This window comes from Euleptes europaea, chromosome 10 (genome assembly GCF_029931775.1).
Source record: "Euleptes europaea isolate rEulEur1 chromosome 10, rEulEur1.hap1, whole genome shotgun sequence".
NCBI lineage: Eukaryota > Metazoa > Chordata > Lepidosauria > Squamata > Sphaerodactylidae > Euleptes > Euleptes europaea.
In genome coordinates this window covers 49,376,390-49,390,523 of record NC_079321.1, presented here as the reverse complement: position 1 = coordinate 49,390,523, position 14,134 = coordinate 49,376,390, and positions in this window count along the sequence as shown.

The following is a 14,134-nucleotide window of genomic DNA, read 5'->3' as shown; positions in this document are numbered from 1 at the left end:
CTACCTAGAGGGATTTCTAATTCGAAATCGATTATACATCCTATATGGCAACCCGAGCAAGGGGCTTTCAAGGCAAATGAGAAGCAGAGTGTGAGGGTCTCTGTCTTTGTGTCTCTGCTTTCCATCACCTGCGGTGTTATCAGTGAACTCGTAAAAGCAGTTCACACCTTCTGGTCTCAGGCGCCAGGCCTGATGGCCCATGTATCTTCCCCCCCCGCTGTTCTTCCTGCCAGTACTCCCTCAGGCCGGTGCGGCCTTGGAAGTGTGATAGCCGCACCAGACTTCCTGGGATCCGTCTGATGTTTTGTATTATGCCAAGCTTGTAACTTCCCATAACAATAAGTGTGAACCCCAGTGCCCCAGTGCCCTGGAGTCAATATATTCTGTAAACCCGTATAGCCCCTCACTTGCAACTTTCTACCTGTGCCTGTCTCATCTCCTGAAGGCTTCAATAAATCTATTGTTTCTGTATCAACGTCTGAGCAACTGATTTGGAGAAGCAAACTCAGAGAGGGGGATCTCTCACACAGAGGTGGTTTGCCATTGCCTTTCTCTGCAGAGCCTTCCTTGGAAATCTCCTTTCCAAGTACCGATCCCACTTAGCTTCCGAGATCAGTCAAGATTGGGCTATACTATGCTGCCTTCCCTCCCATAGAACAAACCAGAATTCCTTTTAAGTTGTTTTATTACAAAACACAACATTACAAAACACAAATAAAAGCAAGAGACGTAAGATAAAAAAAAATAACAGTACCCCAAAGAATAGGTAGGAGTGGCTCCCATCATATATTCATGTTTAAAATGCATAATGAAAAGGTCTGTGTTTCATTGAAATTGCCCAAAAAAGCATTAATATCTTGCAAAATTTTATATCATGTCAATTTAGGGGAGGGGAGGGACTTCAGTGCCATAGAGTCCAATTGCCAAAGCGGCCATTTTCTCCAGGTGAACATATCTATATTGGCTGGAGATCAGTTGTAATAACAGGAGATCTCCAGCTAGTACCTGGAGGATGGCAACCCTAGAAATGAATGATTTCACACACCCCATCTCACACAGATGTTTTCAATTGTCCAATTAAGGATGGTGTGAGTGACCTTGGTCAGCTTGGCCTCTTGATGGTACTATCTACTTCTGGAGTTATGAGAGAAAAACAGGTCTGTGTGTGGCAAACTATTGAATACTGCATCTAGGGAAACAAAATGGATGACACAAAAGTAGCAAACATTTCAAAATGGTTCTCCTGTCTTGACAGGGAAGGAGGAGGAATGTGAGAGAACTTCCTGGTTCATTCTTGTCATGAGAAAATCATTATGTCTGAATGTGGCTTATCAGTGCCATCTTAAGAAGGTCTACTCAGATGCAGGTCTATTTAACAGGGCTTACTCCCAGGAAGGTGTTCTTAGCCCAGTGGCGTAGGGTAGTAAGCTGCAGTACTGGAGTCCAAATCCCAATGGAAGTCGGTTTCAGGTAGCCGGCTCAAGGTTGACTCAGCCTTCCATCCTTCCGAGGTCGGTAAAATGATTACCCACTACCCAGCTTGCTGGGGGTAAAGGGAAGATGACTGGGGAAGGCACTGGCAAACCACCCCGTAAACAAAGTCTGCCTAAGAAACGTCGGGATGTGACGTTAACCCAATGGGTCAGGAATGACCCGGTGCTTGCACAGGGGATTTTTACCTTTTTTTTACTTACTCCCAGGAAGGTGTTCTTAGGATTGCCCTGTATATCTCCTTCGCCCAATAATGCTATGAATACTTTCTTCCCTAGTATTATCAGTTCGTTCATTTCTTTCTTAAAATTCCTCCGCACAGTTCTAGTTTATCTATTTATTGAATTTATTTACTTTATTTATAGCCTGCCTTTCTCACTGAGACTCTAGGTGGATTGTTACACTCAGCAGCCATACTGAGGTTCAAAGGACAAACACTTTATAGATGCTGGCTTTCCCATTTTGAGCTTTCCTACATGTACCTGACAGACTACAGATCAGCCCTGTCATCCAGATGATTCCTTTAACAATCCCCAAACTGTGAGGTGCCATTATCTCTTCCATATCTATCGAGAAAAACACAACTGTATCAGAAAGGAAGTGCAGGCAAGGTACTGAATGCTGTGAGTTTAGGGGGAAAATAAGATAATAGGATACGTGCTTTTAAAACCTTTGGAAAGCGGGATGAACTCAGCAAGGGATAAATGGTGGCTATTAGTAAAAAGTAAAAACAATGTCGATGAAAGCACCTTGGAGGCACAAAATTAAGTCTTCATTAAAGAATATTCAAAATAGAATCTTTTTTTCCCCAGCGACACATGTAGAGTGTATAAAGTGACAGAATCACAGCATCATATTCTGCCCAACTCAAAGCTGAATTCATTCAATAAGCGATGAATAACAGTGAATCTGAATGGGGTTGTTTTGTGCCAGAAAGCATTAGCAAGAGAACACCAACAGCTAGGCAAATTTGCTCAGCACTTTTTAAAGAGGAAGAAAAAAAAAGTCAGCATTTTGTCAGATGTGGTTAATGGCTTAATGCTACTTTGCTCCATATGGGAAATAAAAGTCTGAACAAGGAGAAACCACAAGGCTTGTTACTTCTGGTGCTTTTCAGAAGAAGGGTACCCATCATCTTGTGTGAGATCTAGGGTTGCCAAATCGCAGGCGGCAGCCCCGGGAGGAAATGGGGTGGGGGGCGGGACATGCTGTTGCCATGCTGGCACACTTATGTTGCTTCCAGTGAAAACAGGAAGTGACATGGATAGGGTTGCCCTGTCCCTCTTTGCCACCGGCAGGAGGTTTTTGGGGTGGAGCCTAAGGAAGGCAGGATTTGGGGAGGGGAGGGACTTCAATGACATAGAGTCCAATTGCCAAAGCGGCCATTTTTCTCCAGGTGAACTGATCTCTGTCATCTGGAGATCAGTTGAAATAGCAGATCTCCAGCTAGTACCTGGAGGTTTGCAACCCTAGACATGGAGAATGTTCTAGCATATTGCAAAAACACAGAGTTTTTGTACCAGAAGTGATGTAAGCACACTGGCATGCATTCTCCCCCCCCCCCCATTTCTTCCTCTGGCACCCAAGGCACTGGTGGGCAACAAGACAAGATGCTGGGTAGTCTCCCACTATAGCGGGAGGCCTTGCATCCCTGGTAAGACCCTAAACCCAGGAACTGCTGCCAAAGATGAAGCCTTCTCCATTCCAAGCAGGTGGTAAAAAAAAATGTCAAGGTCATGCCTATATTTCAACCGTATACTGATTTTGTATCTGGTATATTTGTCATGGCTTCTCTGAAAGCATTCTAGAAATTTTAGTTTGAAGCTGATGAGTATACTCTGTTAGACATCTCTGGACATTCTTATAGAGCTACTGTTCCTAGAGTGCCAGAAAAGGAATAACTATTGAAACCATTTATCACAATGTTGCAGATTTTTTACTTAGAAAATTTAGCCAGCTAGTTAGGGCAAGAAGCTATTCCAACAGTGGCAAATCTGATACCTCATTGTGTGCTGTGTTAGCCCAAGGGCCTCAATATTAATCCATGGCTAGTTAACCATGTTTTGATTTGTGAACTGGAAAGCCAAATTAAAAACTGGCAGTGGGCCACTCCAAAGCCTGTGCATGTGTTTGAACGTTCTGTCATATACATTCACACATTTTCACTGACACAGGATGTTTCCCCATGGTCACCCCCACTGACTGCTTCGGGGCTTCCTTTTGATTATGCATGCCTTTTCCGCCCATCAGAGGTCGCCTTGCTCTCCCCACACGTTTTGCCTGCTTTTTCCAGTTGCATGGGGAGGGTGAGGCGACCTCTGACATACATAATCAAAAGGAAGCCCTGAAGCAGTCGGTGGAGGTGACCACTGGGAAACATCCCTGCATATAAAGCCACAGACTTCTAAATTTGTCACAGCCCTTGTAGATGTGCCACTACACTCACACATGCCAAATATTGAACTTTGTGTCCTAAAATAAATCAAGATCCTCCACTATACCCTAGATCTGCCTTCTCACACAATACTATATAGGTTGTTGGCAGTTTCTTTGTTTTTAATTTGCCTATCTATTTTGCTGGTGTCATATGTGTGATACCAAGGAAGGTATGTTTGTGGTCTTCTTAAGAGGCACCTGGTTGGCCGCTGTGTGAACAGACTGCTGGACTTGATGGACCTTAGTCTGATCCAGCATGGCCTTTCTTATGTTCTTATGCATTTGCAACTTCTTCTGAATCTGTACCTGTCCTTTAGCTTCTCCAGCATTTCTCTAATTACTAATGAAGCCTCAGATGTTCCACTTTAGGAAACTGTGTAATGCTAAATGATTGTTGTAACTTTTATCAGCTTCCTTATTCTAATATGAACTCCTTACTCCCTACCCCCATTTGGAAACTTGTTTATAAATAAAAGGTGTTCAAAATGACAGATGGCTGTTTCAAAAATGCAAATATTTTTTCTCATTGCATTTATATGATTTGTATTGGGATGGGGAACAGGTTTAGATACCATACGGAGGTATTTAAATCTGTACCTTGCCTGCATAATTATAATTTAAGCTGACACTTAACATAGCAAGAGTCAAGAGGATTCCTAGAAAAACTGGCTTATGAAGATATTCTATATTTGAACTTCAACCAATAGTTCTGAATGGCAAGGAATAGCATGCAGTTGTTGGCTTACATAATGAATATAGAAGTACTAGAATTATCGGACTATGTGTGTTTCTATATTTGCATAAACATATGGTCAATAAAATGTAAGTTATAGATCTGTTGGTGGGCTATGATAGAATGATGAAAAAAGAACCAGCGAGTTTAGTGGTTAGAAGCGGTTGTTTGGAGCAGTGGACTCTGATCTGGAGAACCAGGTTTGATTTCCCACTCCTCCACATGTGCGGCAGAGGCTAATCTGGTGAACTGGATTTGTTTCCCCACTCCTACACATGAATCCAGCTGGGTGACCTTGGGCTAGTCACACTCTTTCAGTCCTACCTACCTCACAGGGTGTCTGTTGTGGGGAGGGGAAGAAAAGGTGATCGTAAGCCAGTTTGAAAGTTGGGATATAAAAACCATCTCCTCCTCGTCCTCGTCCTCCACCTCCTTCTCCTCCTTCTTTGTTAACTCCAAAGAGTTAATGTGGTGATCTAGAATTGGCTGTGGAGTCATGATACATATCATCTTGAGATTTGGTCACCCTACATGACCTTGAATTGGGCTCAGGAGTGTTGACATCTTTGTTCAAAGAGCTTTAGTAGACATATTAGAAAAATCCTGCTGTTGTATACTGATTTTAATTAATATCCAACAGGGCGGTACTTTTCAATTAAAATTATGGGCATCAAAATTAGAACATCTGTGCCAGCCCATTAAAAACAAAGTCTTCATAACTATACTTCATTATCCCAATTTGCGTTCTTCACAGTCCCCCCTAGCATTGTTAGGGTTTGTACACAGTGCAGTGAAGTTTAGCAAATAGCTGAAACTAGCAAAGAAGTACTAATGAACAACTTGCCAGCAACTCAGACTCTACATTTTCCAAGTCATATGGCATCTTAAAGAAAATCTGCATCAATAGAACCCATGAAGATCATGGGAAAATGGCATTGATGTGGGTGGGACCTTTGCAGGGCCAGAGAAAGTGCACCCTTCCTTACAGATGGCATGTTAATGTGCTTTCTTTCTGCAGTTTTTCCAAAAAGATCAGAATAAAGCAGGCTTGAGAAATAGTGTATTCAGGAGGGGAAACTTGGAAACAGGATGATCACATTATGATCTTAAGTAGAAATTCTCAAAAGAAAGTGTTTCAATTTTGAAGCCAAGTTGGTGTTTTGGCACTCCCCTCCAGTCAGCAGGAGACCATGGTCTGCGTACCTGCTTAGCCTTGTAATTGAGAAGGGAGGGGCCAAGTTCTCCTCTTTCATTGCTCTCTTTCCTGTGCTCGCAGGAAGAAGCCACTGCTGTGTTCTCGTTGGCCTCCTTCTTTCCATTTTTAAAGGTAGCCCTGCTCTGTAAGGCTTCCTGACTTCACATAAAAGGAGAACCTCCCATGGATGGGCAGTCCATAGAATCATAAGAGTTGGAAGGTACCACCAGGATCATCTAATCCAACCCCCTGCACAATGAAGGAAATTCACAACTACCTCCCCCACACACACCCAGTGACCCCTACTCCTTGCCTAGAAGATGGCCAGGATGCCCTCCCTCTCATCATCTGCCTAAGTCATAGACTCAGCATGGCTGACAGATGGCCATCTAGCCTCTGCTTAAAAACCTCCAGGGAAGGAATCAATTTCCAAGTGCCCATCAGAGGGCACTGTTGCTCGATTTCTTCCCATTGCCTGGCTTTGGGTAGAGTAAGCAAAGCACACATCTTGGCTTGCTCCTCCTCCACTGCCGTGTTCTAACAAATAGCTGGGAGGTGGATGGGGTGTTAAAGTTCAAAGGGACTGTTAGTTCAGTCTTGCCCCAACTCATTTGGGATGAATCACCTGACATGCTCTACATGCACTTCCCTGTCCTTAACAGGTGTAAGGTGGGTGTGGTTTAAATGTCCTCCTGGCATCTTGACCTGCATTGACACAAAGGAAGCAGCAGAGGCCAGAGGATGCTCCTCTTACTGGGCAAAAGGCAGCAGCTGCTCCAGGATAGAGCAGAACATATCGCAAGAAGACAGTTGGAGTGGGGCAAGGCAAGGGTTAAGAGAACAAGGCTCAAACAAAGGAGGGTCGGTGCTGGGTTTGACCAGCATGGATGGAGCCGCAGGGATAAAAAAGGAGATGATAGAAAAGAGAGGTGAGGGATGCAAGATGGCTGAGCAAGGGTGAGGGGCTGCAAAGAAGGAAGAAAGAGCAACCTAAAGGAGGAGCTGGGGCCTGGGACAAGATAAGGCTACCAAACTTAGACAGGCCAGATGAAACTGCCTCAATGCAGAGGCACAGCTCAGCCCCCTGAGGTTTGAAGGGGCAGAAGCAGGTGGGTGAAGGGAACTGTGTCATGAGGAAACCTGTGTGGACTTTGCTACATTCAGTGAAGAGGAACATCATTGTGTCTGTTGAGTCTCTGCTGACTATGGAAGTCAGTTATGATGTCCTGCTTCCCCCAGGGGGGTGGGACACACCTGCCCACCACAGTTTGCTTGAGCACCGTGGCAGGAACCAACAATATTGGGGTCTGGGTGGATCACGGCCCCTCTTCCCATCCCTTGGTCTCTGAAGGGCCATGAGGATGGGTCCTGAAAGACTTTGCCCTGTTCCAGAAGGGAGAAAGGGATTACCCCCTCCCTGGAGCATCTAACAGTTGGGGGGGGGGTTCTTGCCAGTGCACCCAACACCAAGGCAGATAAAAACTGAGTGGAAGCAGTCAATGATGACCTTGATAAACCCATGGCCTGACTCAGTATAAAACAGATTCAAGTGTTCAAATTGTCTCTGGGTAATGTAGCCAGCATGATGTAGTGGTTAATGTGTCAGACTAGGATCTGGGTAACCAAGGTTTGAATCCCCGCTCTGACATGGAAACTTGCTGGGTGACCTTGTGGATGGGAGACCTACAAGGAATACCCGGGTTGTGATGCGGAGGCAGGCAATGGCAAACCACATCTGAACATTTCTTACCTTGAAAACCCTGTGGGGTTGCCATAGGTCGGTTGTGACTTCATGGCAAGACACACACATACAATGTTAAAAATTGCCCTTGGCGTTCATCTGAGCAAAAACAGTGTATGTTTTTAAACACTAGATTGTGACCCTTAGAAATTCAGATCTTGCATTTACTCTTTTCCATTATGTTGAAATTATTGCTAGGAGACTACCGGTACTACTCCAAAATGAGAGATGTATTCTGTTTCTTGCTGAGAATGCTCACCTTTCTGCTCAGGTTGTCAGCTGTTTCAATGTAATTGTCAGCTATTTCAATGTAAACCACCATTTGTAAATTTCTGAAAGGGATCTTTGGATGGTGAATGCATTGGCTTGGATCCAAACCTGCTGATTCCTCCTTCTATTTGCAGCCCATATTTTATGCTGACTGTCAGGGTTCACTTTTGAAGGGAAGGTGGTGGGGGAAAGTCACATTCTATTGGGAGAACGCCACCTGTAGTTCATTGGAACTGAGCCAACGATTCTCTTCTTTGACCTTGAATTGTGTTATTAATTTCAGCTCAATTTATTTGATTCTGCTTCAATCCAATTTATGTCGAGTTGTTGGAATGTTAGAAAGAAAGAAAAGTAGTGCTAGTAAAATACTGCTATGTCTTGCTTATGATGTCTTGTTAGAATATATTTGCACCCCCTCCCCACTAGAGGTCCTTGGTCTTTAAATCTAGAAAGCAAGATGTTATCCTGAATGAGCTTCCCAGCTGTCATGTCTCCCACTGCACTGTATTTTCCATATTTTCTGACCCTATTCAGAATAGGCTTGGTGTTGTGTGCTTGAACTGAAGAGCTGGCCCCTATATATGTGTGCCAAGGTTTATTCCAGTTTCTCAATTTTCAAAGCTGTTATCACGGTACAAACATAATGCCAACCTGCCTACTTAAACTACAGGACTCGCCTCATTTGGCCAATGAAAACAATCACAAATCACGATGGGTAGCTGTGTTAGTCTGTCTGTAGCAGCAGAAAAGAGCAAGAGTCCAATAGCACCTTAAAGACTAACACAATTTCTGGCAGGGTATATGTTTTCACAAAAGTATCTGAAGAAGTGAGCTGTGACTCATGAAAGCTCATACCCTGCTAGAAATGTTGTTAATCACAAATCAGTATAAATTGATACGTTACCTTCAAGAATAAATAAAGTTTCACTAGGGCTTGACATTCCTTTCTACCTGTGAATTCAGTGCATATTGAATCTCCTGAGATTCTCTGTCTTTCTGAAAAAATACTTGAGGTTATGCTTGAAATTCAGAACATTGTTCTGAACATTTACTCAGTATCTCATTATATCTGTATTATCCTTACTCTTCATGCAGATATGGTGATGAGCTGATATTCAAGATGAAAATTGTTTTTCTAAAACATTAGACTATTAATAAAATATCAGTTGTCCTTATAATTGTGGTAAGATTAACATTACCCAGTATTCTAAAAAGTATAGCTGATTAAACAATGCCTATTAGATAAAGATGCATAATTAGAAATCTGATACCTAGAATGAATTCTTGGGTCCTGAGATATTTGGGAGGAAGGTAGACACATAAATATTTTAAATAAATACATTAAATATCATTTGGGAGAAGATGTTGAGGCTACAACTTTCCAGTTCTGTACTGTCTTGTTTAGCTTCCCTGTTTAGCTTTTGGTGCTCATAAGTTAATTAATGGTTGCATCTCAGGTTGTCCTGTTCGACAGGAAGAAAGGGGAGCTAGAAAAAGGACAGAAAGCGGTAAAGAAAATGTCTGTCTAGATTGATCTTCTCTTATCCTTATTGGTCCTATTGCTGAGTATCTGATGGGACTATTCTTTTTTGCATGCAATTCTGTATACAGTTTAGGATGTACATAAATTATCCTGCTTTCGCAGACGCTTCCCTCCTAGGGCCTGTGCCTACTAAAAACATTTCTTTTCTGTCTAGCAGCTAAATACTGCTCTTGAAAGGTATATGCATATGGAAAGTTCAAATCACCCAGGAGATACTCCCGTGTGGATTTTTCCAATTCATCTTTCCACAGGAGATTTTGCCATTTATGTGACAAAAAACCCCAAACCTACATTTTTCAAAAAATTGTAATGATTAAAAACATTAAAACATTAAAACTGGTGATTAAAACATTCTACTCTGAACACCCCTTTCCTCTATAGTTGACTAGTAGTCTTGTTCACGAGATACAGCAAACATAAATACAATCTGTACATAATGTACACTTGATTTTTCTTTACGCGTGCATTAATTCTCAAGTTATATTGAGTGTATGTACAGCTGAACGTATGATCCAAACTGTACATTTATCCAGGTACTGGTCCCCATTTTCATTTGTAAAGTGAATGCACATTGGCTGTTTCTTACAAACAAGTATACTCATGGGCAAGCAGGATGTATGTACATTTACTGTAATATGTGAATAGGGCTAATGAGTTTAAGGGTTTGAAGAGAGTTTGACAATGCTAGGAGCACAGGATGTGTGCCAAATCAGACTGAGAATGCCTAGAGCCAGTTCACATGCCTGTCAGGTGACGGTGGTGGCAAAGAAAACGTTTTTTCTCCATTGCATGAGCTGAAATCCATGCAACCTGTAGAATCTCACAAAAAATGACATGTTATGATTTTCCCAGGTGCTTTGTTGATAAAATCCTTGTTTGTTCAAACCTGCACCAGTTTAAGAGTAGATCCTGTACCAAGTGTATCAGAAGAATCCACTTGTCAGAGTTTTATGGATAGGTTTCAGTTGATTTCTATATCTGACATTGACGAGGTGGTTGGACTTGTGTGAAGAACACCTGCTATAAATTAGATCCCTGCCCTTGATGGTTATTTGTGGCTGCATCCATAATTTGTTAGATATTGTGCTATCATGGCACTTTAGAAAATCACAGTTAGAGTCTCTTGTCCACACAGGGAAAGCTTATTTCAAAAGATTGCTATAGACAATGACAGCACTATATCTAATATTGTGTGGATGCAGCCTAAATCATGCCCTTAGCCAAGATTAGTCTCTGACTATGGGAAGGTTTCTGCAGAAGCTGAATGAAGCTATAATAAGGCCTTTTCTTAAGAAACCAACTTTAGCCAAAGGAGATGCAGGCAATTACAGACCTGTGTCCAATCTTCCCTTTATTGGGGTAAGTTAATAGAGTGGATGCTGGTAGAGCAGCTTCAGGTTTTCCTGGATTACTCATCTGCACTTAACCCATTCCAATCTGATTTCACACCTGGGTATGGGACAGAAACATTGTTTCTAAATTGATAAGAGTAAGACATCAATTTTTATTCTTCTGGAGCTGTCAGTGTTTTTTATTTTACAAGTTGGTCATGACAAGTTGGTGGTAGGCCTAAGCCCCTGTATGTACCGTTTGTTCCTGGCCCAGCCCTGTCACATTGCTTGCCAGAAATAATTCTCACATGTGGTCCTCCCACTTTGTACACACATGCATGGGCCCTTGTAGGTAGGGTTGCCAGGTCCTAACTGGCCTCCAGCGGGAGCCTCAGAAAAACAACAGCAGCACAATTTTCAATGCAATTATATATATTAGGTGCAAAAGGTGTAAAGTGGATCCATAAACAACAGACAATACACAAAGTATACAAAGAACAAGAAGATTCACTTAATCAAGGTAAGTACTAAACGTTGTTGCCATTAATAATCTGTCAATTTTCTTTTACAGAGTACAAGCTTCCAGGTAAGTGCAATTGTCCCAAAGTATATTGAAAACAAATAAGCAACAAGAAACAGCTGGAAAGAAGATGAAGATGTCTTCATCTTCTTTCCAGCTGTTTCTTGTTGCTTATTTGTTTTCAATATACTTTGGGACAATTGCACTTACCTGGAAGCTTGTACTCTGTAAAAGAAAATTGACAGATTATTAATGGCAACAACGTTTAGTACTTACCTTGATTAAGTGAATCTTCTTGTTCTTTTTATACTTTGTGTATTGTCTGTTGTTTATGGATCCACTTTACACCTTTTGCACCTAATATATATAATGCATTGAAAATTGTGCTGTTGTTGTTTTTCTTATACTACACAGCACAGAGCCTTGTTTTTCTGGTCTAACCTCCAGGTAGTAGCTGGAGATCTCCTGCTATTACATCTGATCTCCAGCTGATAGAGATCAGTTCACCTGGAGAAAATGGCCACTTTGGCAATTGGACTCTATGGCATTGAAGTCCCTCCCCTCCCCAAACCCCACCCTCCTCAGGCTCTGCCCCCAAAACCTCCAGTTTTTCCCCAACCCAGAGATGGCAACCCTAATGTGATGACAAGGGGCAGCTGTGCACACACGTGCATGTGGTGCAATTCTGTCACTTCCAAGTTTACTCTAGAAGTGCCACTCATGCAGGACTCTCTAGCAGTTCCCCTCCAAAAGCTCTATAGAAACCGTAGAGTTTTGGGGGAAGATTGCTAAAGCAGCCCGAAAGTGCTGGAGGTGAGGTGTGTACATGCAGTGTGCAAGGATTGCTGCCTTCTTCCCAGCTGGCCTACGTTTGCCTACCGGCCAGCAGAAAAACAGCAGACAGCCCGGTGAGTGCCCTCACCAGGCAATTGGGAACCCTACTTATGGGGGAGTATCAGTAGGTCAACTAGCATCACAGCTGCCACAGGCCCCATAAACCTCCTCAGTGGCCCATTATGCCCCTTTTCAGCATTGCTCACATGGGGAATAGGGTATTCCTTGTATCTTGCCCTGAAAAGCAACTCAGAAGTTTCAATTAACACAAAATGCAGTGGCCTATCTATTGGGTTTCAGCATATAACATCTGTTCTGCCATATATTAGCCATTTTCCTATTTGTTTCTGGGTGCTATTTAAGGTGCATGTTCTCACATTTAGCAACCTTCATAACTTGGGTCCCACATATCTAAAGAACTCCATCTCCTATTATGTACCCATGAGTCACTTATGCTCTTCTGGTCACTTAATGTGACTTCTCATAGATTGGGCCATTACTCATCTGGACTTTCCAGAGCATTGTTGGTGATTGAATTGATTTTGTGTAACAGCTTACCATAAAAGAATCAAAGGGCATGCTTGCTTCCTATAAGAGGACTTGTCAGGCTGCGATTGTGTCTTGGTTTAGTTGTGTAGGAGGCAGTGTATGACATTTTAATGTAGTTTTTGCAAGCTAGTTTGTGTTTTTATTGCTCCTGTTTTTCTGATTGTATTGTATTTTACACTTTTTGGCACTGTGTTGTCTGCCTTGAAACCACAGAGAGAGACTGGATAGAAACTGTGACAAGGAACCTGATGTATGCGTGAAGCAGTAGGGACACACCAGCTGAGCGGGAAAGCAATGCCCAGTGCAAGCCACTGATATAAGTGTTTGCATTTGGTACATGTAAATAGCACATTGTTGCTACTGATGACACCACTGCAAAATAGTAACTTCCAGGCTTCTACTGATTCCCTTGTGATGCCCTCTGGTAAGGCATCAGGTCTACCTTCTGGTTTGGAGACCATGCTCATTATCCCCTAGTGAATTGTCTTAGAGAAGTAGGGTTGCTACCCTCCATGTGGGGCCTGGAGATCTGGAATTACAACTGAATTCCAGACTGCAGAGGTCCCTCAGCTCCCCAAATCTACTCTCCCTAGACTCCATCCCCAAATCTCCAGGAATTGCTTAATCTGGAGCTGGTAACCTTACTTATAACCCACCAATAACATTAAGGTGGTAGTTGGGGCGGAAAGGGGCTTAACTTTCACCTAGAATTTGCTGCTACTAAGCAGTAAGTTTCTGAAGTACCCTAGTTGATTTGGGGCATAGATATTTTAAAACTTAGAAATCTGATGGTACATGTAAATGACAACCACTCCAGAATCATGGAGAAAATGATCAGGACCAAATAAATCTAGCTGGGTGAAGAATACCCCACACACACCATAATGTAACAGAGTTGCTGTTGCACAAAATTATGCAGATCTTTCTTTTTCCTTCCAAGGTTGTTCACCAAGATTGAAAATATACTGTACATGTCCCTTTTTCAGACAAAATGGTGTATGGACATATTGGTGGGGGTGCATTTAGAACATTCTCCTCATTCGCATGTAAACTGAAAAGGGCTAGGGTGATGTTAAGAATAATGACAGTCCTTTAATAACAAGGATAACCAGACACATTCTTGGATGATGATTCCTTCACTAATTATTAGACAGGTGAACCATTAAATGAAAGCTACAGCTTTTTTCACCCTTTAATTCATCAGAAGGAAGTTTAATTCACCCTTTAATTCATCAGAAGGGAGACAACTAATCACTCCATGCTTACTTTCTGGATTCCACTACATATTTTTGGGTACATCCCATGTCATCTGTCACTGAAGACAAGATCAGAATCTTGAGCTGGACAGATCACAGTTACGCTTGGGAAAAGCTGGCAGTATTTATGTTCTTACTAATAAAATTCACAAAAATCCAAAAGACATGAAAATGCATAGAAATTAAACTTAACAACCCTTTTGTAGTCCTCTAGACTCTGCCAAGAAGTTTCATT